Here is a 7759-nt window from a genome sequence, read left to right as displayed (position 1 = left end):
CTCTCTGGACCTCCTCTTTGTTATCCAGTTTTGCTTGAAGGTCTTTAGGGAAAGATGGGAGGACAAAAACATTGGGCAGCCTCCCAACGGCCTGAGAACTAGTTCCACAAGACAAAATAAAGAGAATTTACATCTCTGTCACTTTGTTATAGTATGTACTACGGTAGCCAAGAGGGGTCACAACACATGCAAACACCACAACACCTGCATAATCAGAAAACACTTCCAAACACAGAAAACATCTTCATCGTTTTCACAACTACACTTGCCTTGTAGCATCATCAACATCTAGCACTTGAAACGTGATTGTGTGCATCTCCTCTGTGTCCATCTCCTCTGCAAGAATAAATAACGATATTGCATTCAAAAATCACCTTTCCATCAATGAGAATGAAGTGCTGGGGAGGGGGGGCAACTAGAGCACTTAAGGTCACTACACAGCAACTAGTGACATGATGAAGAAGAGGGTAAAAAGGTGGAAGGAAGGTGGGCTACTAGGAGAACTAAGACTGTGAGCAGCCGTTACGGGACAGCCTTTACCTGTTCTGGGTTGTGTGTTTTGAGCGGCTTCTCCGTGTCCAGGCTGAATCTGTCGTATTATTTGGAGAAATTTGGCCTGCTTCTTAAAGGACCCTTTAAACAAATGGTCCAGCATTGCGTCAGTTAACCCAAGCTGTACAGTCTCTCCATCTACTTCATTTTCTGTGGAAAAAAAGCACATTGATTTTGATTGTACAATAATTAATAAAACAGTGAACGATTTCAAAGAGTTGGTTAATAGTTACTAGTGGGTATACACAGTAACTGGTTGTCTACAATTCAGATATCCCCACAGATTAAATTTGTTCCACAGTGGCAGTTGCTGCTCTTTGAAATAGGGGAAACTGATAAAAAACAAAATGGTCAATTATTACATTTATATTATTAAAACCTTACTGCTGGACGAACTAGCCAGGAAATTGAACACGTTATAGCATGTTATGGTTGGAATAGGCTAATATAATACAGTATGGTGCAATTTTCCATTATATTTTAGAGAAGGCTGAGCTTCCCCTACAGTTTTAGCAATCGCGTCTGGTAGAGACCCGGGAATTCCACACAACATAGACGCCATCTTCTAACGTTACTGCGTTTCACTGGTACACGTGTACAAATGGAATCGAACATCATCCATCACCTTGATCTTATAAATATGCAATACCCGTACACTAAACACTAACTTATTTTATTATCTACATACCTGCAGAACTATGTTGGCCATTAGCTTCACTTTAACTTAACTTTTAATTGAGTACGTTGGCTGCACGAGGGACATGAGCTAGCTATTGCTATAGCCAAATTAGATGACATGCTATAGCCAAATTACAGGGACATGAGCTAGTTATTGCTATAGGCAAATTATCTAATTAGCTAGCCAGCTGAATTGACTGGCAAACGTTACCTAAGGTCATCTAATGTTATGCTTTCTTCTTTACTATATGTACAACTACATCTAACGAATGTTAGTGGTAACTAATAAATAAGTCCCGATATAACGTTAGCTTGATCTAACGGTAGCTAGCTGGCTAGATACAACGTTAACGTTATGTTAGCTGGCGTCAGTATTCTGATGCACCAACTTTAATCAAGGGTCACATTCAAATGTTCGTTAGCTAACAACAGTATTACTCACCTCTAAATTTCTGCTCTTCCTCACTGGTTATAGATAATCCTCCTTCTGATAATTTCAGAAGGAGTTCATCTGACAATAGCTTGTCCATGTTTCAAGTTCAACTGGCAAGCGCCTTGCCTTCTCCTCCAACGGCTGCATGAGAGAAAGAGGCGTGGCCATTTACCTAGAACGTTCAACTTAAAGTGCACATGAGGGGTTTCGCAACGCAACGGGGTCTCCAGCCCCTGCCCCACTCAGTGATACCACTGAAATGGTACAAATATGTACCTTTCACTGTTTAATAACTAGTTTGTACCCTTTGCAGGGCTGAAAGGGTACATATCAGTACCTTAAGGTCCACATATTAACTTTTAAGGGTACATTGGTGTTCGTTGTACCTTTGGGTACACAATTGTACCCCTACTGTACCTTTATTTCTGACAGTGCAGAGCCAGTCTTTCATCCTCCAGTGAGTCATCATTGTGGTTGTCTGGATGGTCAGGGACATGGTTAATCTCCCCACGCTTTGCTCTCTTCAGAGAAGGACTTGCATCACCTTCACAGCGCCTCTTTTTCTGGTTTATGGTAACCTCGATACAACCCGCCTGACGTAGCTTGCACCTGTAATTGCCAAGTTTGTATTTTATGCTCATTTTCCATCCATCATACCCCATTTCACTGCCTGGTTCTCGAAGGCAGGGGTGTTTACCGATAAGAGCAGAAGCAACAGACTCAATCTGTTCTTGATCAGGATAGGCTTTAACTTCAAAAACTGCCTGCGCAATCTTGTCTAAAATGTCCATTTTCATGTCTCTAGTTAAGCTTATACCCTTCTTGCTCAGTTCGTATGCCTCATTGCCTTTGCGCAACCTCAACTCTACATCATAAGAGAATGAGGGGATGGGAAAAGGTGAAGGCCACTCTGAGACACTTCGCAGATAGCTCTTGATAAAAGCTGAGGGACTCTGGAGTGACTCTCTGCTGGATAAACTGGCTGTGTCCAGGGAAGACTCTGACTCATAAGAATCAGACTCTCGCTGAACAAGTGGAGGTGTCTCATCCCAAAGAATGTGCAAGATAGCACGCTCAGGTGGCAAATCATGGATGTCAATCAAATTACACAGAGTATTATTAAAGTCTGGGTCCTCGTATTGTAGTGTGAAGCTGCCTTGAAGTTGGAGATTTTCCTGAAGAAAATTTTGCAACAGTTCAACGGATTCAGGTACCTCAGGAAGTGCCACTTTACGGGACATTCTTGGGGAAATTCTCACCAGCAGCAGTATTCCAGCCTGTGTCACAAGAAACAAGGACAAAACACAGAAGGGTTAGGTTGCAGAGGGTAAAAAACAAGACAAGTTAAATCTGTCACGGTAGTCTACAGTGCCGGACCCAAAAGCACACAGATACGCAAAAGTTCCGAACTTAACTCAAAAGGTTTTAATTCAAACTTAAAAGTCAGGCTAGAAACAGACAGAACGTAGAGACAAACCGTAACAACACATGCACATCAAACATGTACCCACGACAATGACCAACAGTAGCCCTTTTTATACAGAACGCCGGCTCATTGGAGGTAAGGTGGAGCTGCCGATTAGGCGGCTCTGTCTGTGTGAAACGGAGGCGCATTATTCCTCCTTTCAAATAAGCCGTCTAGGTGTAGGCGTAAACATGTAAGCACTGGGTGTGAAGTTGAACAGTGACGTAGGCTACAACATTGGCGTTGGAAGAGTTTAGTCTCGTGACACTGTCATTTTCAAAACAACAATGATGCCAGATAAGTGTACCCCCAGGAGTATAATCGCCGGCGTAAAACACGCCACCAATTAGCCGCCTCCAGTATGAAAGCTCGGAACGAGTTGCATAAAAGCCGCTGAATCGGCGGCTTATAGTTCAGTATAAAAGGGGCTAATGACTGAGGGAAAGACAAGGGTTTAAAAACACAAGGGTAAACGGGATAACAAGACACAGGTGAACTAAACAAGGGAATTGTCAAGACACAGGTGAACTAAACAAGGGAACTGCCAAGACTACTAATTGGGAACAGATGAGGGGCGGAGACACAGGAACACAAGACAGGAACACCAGGCACGGGTAAACAAAGGAGCACATGGCAGGAACAAGGAAGTACGAAAGACTAAACAGGAAGTAAACAATGGGAGACGGGAAGAGACATAAGGGTACAGATGGGCTACAAAGTAAAACTACAAGACAAAAAGACAGACAAGACAAGACAATCCTGACAAAATCAAAACAATGTAGCAAGGTCTTACACTGTGTTAGTTCTACCTGCAAAGCATTACATTATTATAAATGTATATGTGGTTCTAACAAGCAGATCTAATATTAACAAGATGTCCATAGGCAGAGCAAGCTGGTGCAGGCAAAAAGAAAGGTAGACCAAGCTGGTGCAGGCAAAAAACACACAACATACACAAGGTTGCAACAAAGACTGAACTGAAAACACAGGAAGTGAAACAGAAAGAACTTCAAAATATTATTACAGACAGCATGTGACTGAATCTTGTTTGGATGGGAGCAATCAGAGATCACTTACCATTCTGTGTCACTTCAATGGAGCAGGCACACTTTTGGAGTCACCAGCACCTTCCCTCCCACTGTGTATGCAACCAATGGATTATGGTCGTTGAGAGCCTGAGGATCCAAAATCTCAATGTCTGCGTAGATGCTCTCCACAAGCTCAAAAGACCTAAAATGTTCAAGGTACCAAGACGTGAGCTTTTTGCCAACAAAGTCCACTTTTTCAGGGTTAACTACTATGGTCACGATTTTATAGAATTCTGGCAGTCCACTGCAGTGTCCAGATGACAGAATCATACCCTCCACATATCGGGTCCCATGAAAATAAATGTCTTTAGAAAGGGACAAAGTTTCAAGGTGTGGATACTTTCTCTTAATCACTGTGCACAGGGCAGCATCCAAAGCAGATGTTTTGATGTTAGTTACTTTCTCCACATGTAACATTGGCTTGAAAAGACTCTGGCTATCAAACTGGCATGCCATCATCTGTTGGTGTTTTACGGACAGTGTGAGGAGTACATTTTTAAAGTTTTTAACATCATGCATAGTCTTCTTGAAAAAGCCATGTTTTGATTCAAACCTCATAGTCCATAATTCCACCAATGGACCAAAGCAGCGTAGAAGGTAAGGATAATGTTCAGCAAAGTGGTGCTTTGGGCGCAAGCGAAAATCAGGAAAAGTGTCTATGAGCAGCCTTTTGTGATCAGACAACTTGATCTCCAAGTAGTGCAATATTTCCTCTGAAAAAACATGTGAGACTACAATTTCGACAATTTCTTTGAGGTCCATCAGTATTTCCCATGCAGGTTCTTGTTCTGGTATGCTATTTCCAATGAGAAGAGGGAGAAATCGTAACAGAGACCAATTTTCATGGCCATTGCCACCTATGCTGCCCTTTTCAACATTTGCTTTAGAAATTGCCTTTGGTTTATTCACCCTGTCAGAATATTTGTAAGGAAATGAATTGAGCAGGCTATTCAGTCTGTCCAAAGTAATATAGCCTTTTGAAATAAACTTTCTCAGACACAAAGACAGTTCAACAGGAATAACACCTTCAAAGAAATCATGCAATATGTCTGGAGGAAAACCAGTGACAGGGTGAAAATATGACAGATGCTTACTTAGAACACATTCACGTTTAACACCATTTACATGTGGAACATTTTCATGATGAACTTGTAGCAGAAAGGTATTGTGCTGTTCTCTGGAGCGTAGCTGAAAATCAGAAATTGCAGTAGTTGCTATATCACCTCGATTTGTTAAACAGAATCTACAGAAATTCTTTACATTGAAACTTTCCTGAAAGCCGGCAAGTGCATGAGCTCCTAAATTGTCTGCACTGACACAAAATACTGACCCTTTTACATAGTTGTTAAAAGTTTGCACAAAGACACCCGTTTGTTCCAGTGACTTTAAATCCTTAATTAAAGGACTGAGAAACTTGTCAAAACCAAACTGCTTAACATCACAAGACTTTCCAAGAAGAGCTAGATGAATTGAGTGTAAAGTGGAACGAAACTTTGAGGGTAAATTAAGAATAACCCAATAAACGGCAGTTATCTTGTGAATTTTCCTCGATGTGCCTAATGGGTTACACAATTCAAAATCATCTATGTATAGACCTAATGCAATAAGCTGATCCTGTTCTCCAAAATGTTCATTTTGCTTAAAGTACGAACCATCTTGAAAAGTCTTGTAAATCCCTGGAGTAGACTCTTCACTGAAAACAAGTTTTTCCAGAAACTCTGCTCTATTCAATAAAAGCTCAATAACCTGACTCACGGAAACATAAACAAAGGCTTTTTTTGAAGTCTGGTCGAACAATAACTCAGTTGGTTCAATGATGGAGAAATGCTCCCTGAAATATCTGTTTCTCCTATAATCTGTTGATAATGTACCTTTTTCTGATGTAGTAACAAGTACTGGATTTTTATCAAACACAATATTACTTATCTCTTGAATAATCTCTTCCTTAACTTCAATATTATGTTTTGCAAAAACCTCTTTGAGAATTTCAGATGTATGAAACTTGGAAAAGGACAAAATATCATTAAATTCATCTATGATTGCCTGTATTGCATGTTTCGACACATGTAGCAGACATTGCATTCGGAGAAAAAGGGAAGCTAATTTGTGCTCAAGTATTTCAGAGTCTACATTCTGTACACAATCGGGTTCTACATTTTCTGTGGAATCCAATCTAGGACTAGTTGTCGATGAAACTCCAGCTTCAGGATCAACATAACATGTCTGGTCTGTGTCATTAGACTGAAAATCATTAACTACCCTGACTGGTGCCAGAAAATCTCTCAGATTATCGTTTTTATGTTTCCGTGATGTATGTCCAGTAAAACTATGTAGGAGGTTGGTTTCAAAGCTGCACCCCACGAATGGGCAACTCACTTTCTCTCTGCGCCTAAGGTGATGCTGCAGATGAATTAATACTTTCTTTTTACAGCAAATGTAGTGTAGTGAAGCAGCGTGACGTATGTACGTTGGTTGCTCGAGTCGAAGAAAATAATTCAAGATGGCGGAGAACGCTTCAGGACATCGTATTTCTGTATATATCTGATATGTTTGGCATTTTATCTCATATATTTAGTTAAAAGAGCCGAGAAATAAATACTTTTAAATCCAAAAACATCGTTCTTGTGACTTGATGATACCCCTGAGTGACCTGTTGCAGATGCTAGGAACTAGCATGCTACTATCAATACACCGTGTCAAACGTTCACAGAAACAACCAGGAGTAGGCTAGGCTAGGCACGCCCAGGAGACACCCATCAAGAGACAGCGTGTAGCTTGTGTGACTGTAGGGTAACTGCACAGATGCGGCCCGAGCCGCAACCTGTGGCTGGCTTTGCGCCCTCTCTGTCCTTAGCTACTAAACCAGCCTGCTCATCTGCTGCCGTCCTGGAGCAGAGACGGAGCATGACTGTCATTACCACCGTGTAGTAACACTGCCAACACTTCTGAAAGATGGCATAAAATGTCAGCTAATGTTGCGACCACAATTTTGAGTTAGCATTGATACCCCAATGACTAGCCTACTCTTGTTACTGTAACAAGTTAGCGAGCATGAATAAAAAATCAGAAGATAACATGTCTGTCCTGTTTTAATTTAATGGGATTTGCCCGGCTAAGTAATGCATCGGTTAGCCGCTAGCTTTCGCTAATGACTAAAAGCTTTGAGTAAATGTTGAAAATGCGTCGGTCACTTTCTCCATTAAACGACGTACAACATACTGCACAACACAACCACTACATTCCCGTATCATTTTAATTTAATTTAATTAAAGGTTGGTTAAAACTTACCTGTGTGGACTTGTGTGGACTCAAGCTCGAGGCAGCAGCACAATCAGAATGACGCTTCAAGTGAAAAGTATCAACTAGGGCAGTTGGCTTTCGCGGGCTCAATAACTATAGACATAATAACGATGTAGGCTTTCCTTTCCCGCATTTCACAACAAAGACATAAGCGTTGGCAGAACTGTTGTCCCTTGTATTGAACCCCAACTTAAGGATTTAAGTATAAACAACTCACCAAATTGTTTTGGAGCACACAACTGT

The 7759-nt window shown here is 41.2% G+C and overlaps 1 long non-coding RNA gene across 1 annotated transcript; it reads right to left on the bottom strand.

The window, feature by feature from the left end:
• Window positions 1-2137: 2137 nt before the first annotated feature.
• On the bottom strand, window positions 2138-7554 carry LOC134862571 (uncharacterized). Its single transcript, XR_010165530.1, has 3 exons — window positions 7505-7554; window positions 4206-4358; window positions 2138-2940 (listed from the first exon to the last, which is right to left on the bottom strand). It is a non-coding gene; the product is annotated as an uncharacterized LOC134862571 (long non-coding RNA).
• Window positions 7555-7759: the final 205 nt, after the last annotated feature.

Source organism: Eleginops maclovinus, chromosome 4 (assembly GCF_036324505.1).
Source record: "Eleginops maclovinus isolate JMC-PN-2008 ecotype Puerto Natales chromosome 4, JC_Emac_rtc_rv5, whole genome shotgun sequence".
Taxonomy (NCBI): Eukaryota; Metazoa; Chordata; class Actinopteri; order Perciformes; family Eleginopidae; genus Eleginops; species Eleginops maclovinus.
The sequence above is the reverse complement of the archived record's forward strand: the minus strand, read 5'-3'. Positions and strand labels throughout refer to the sequence as shown.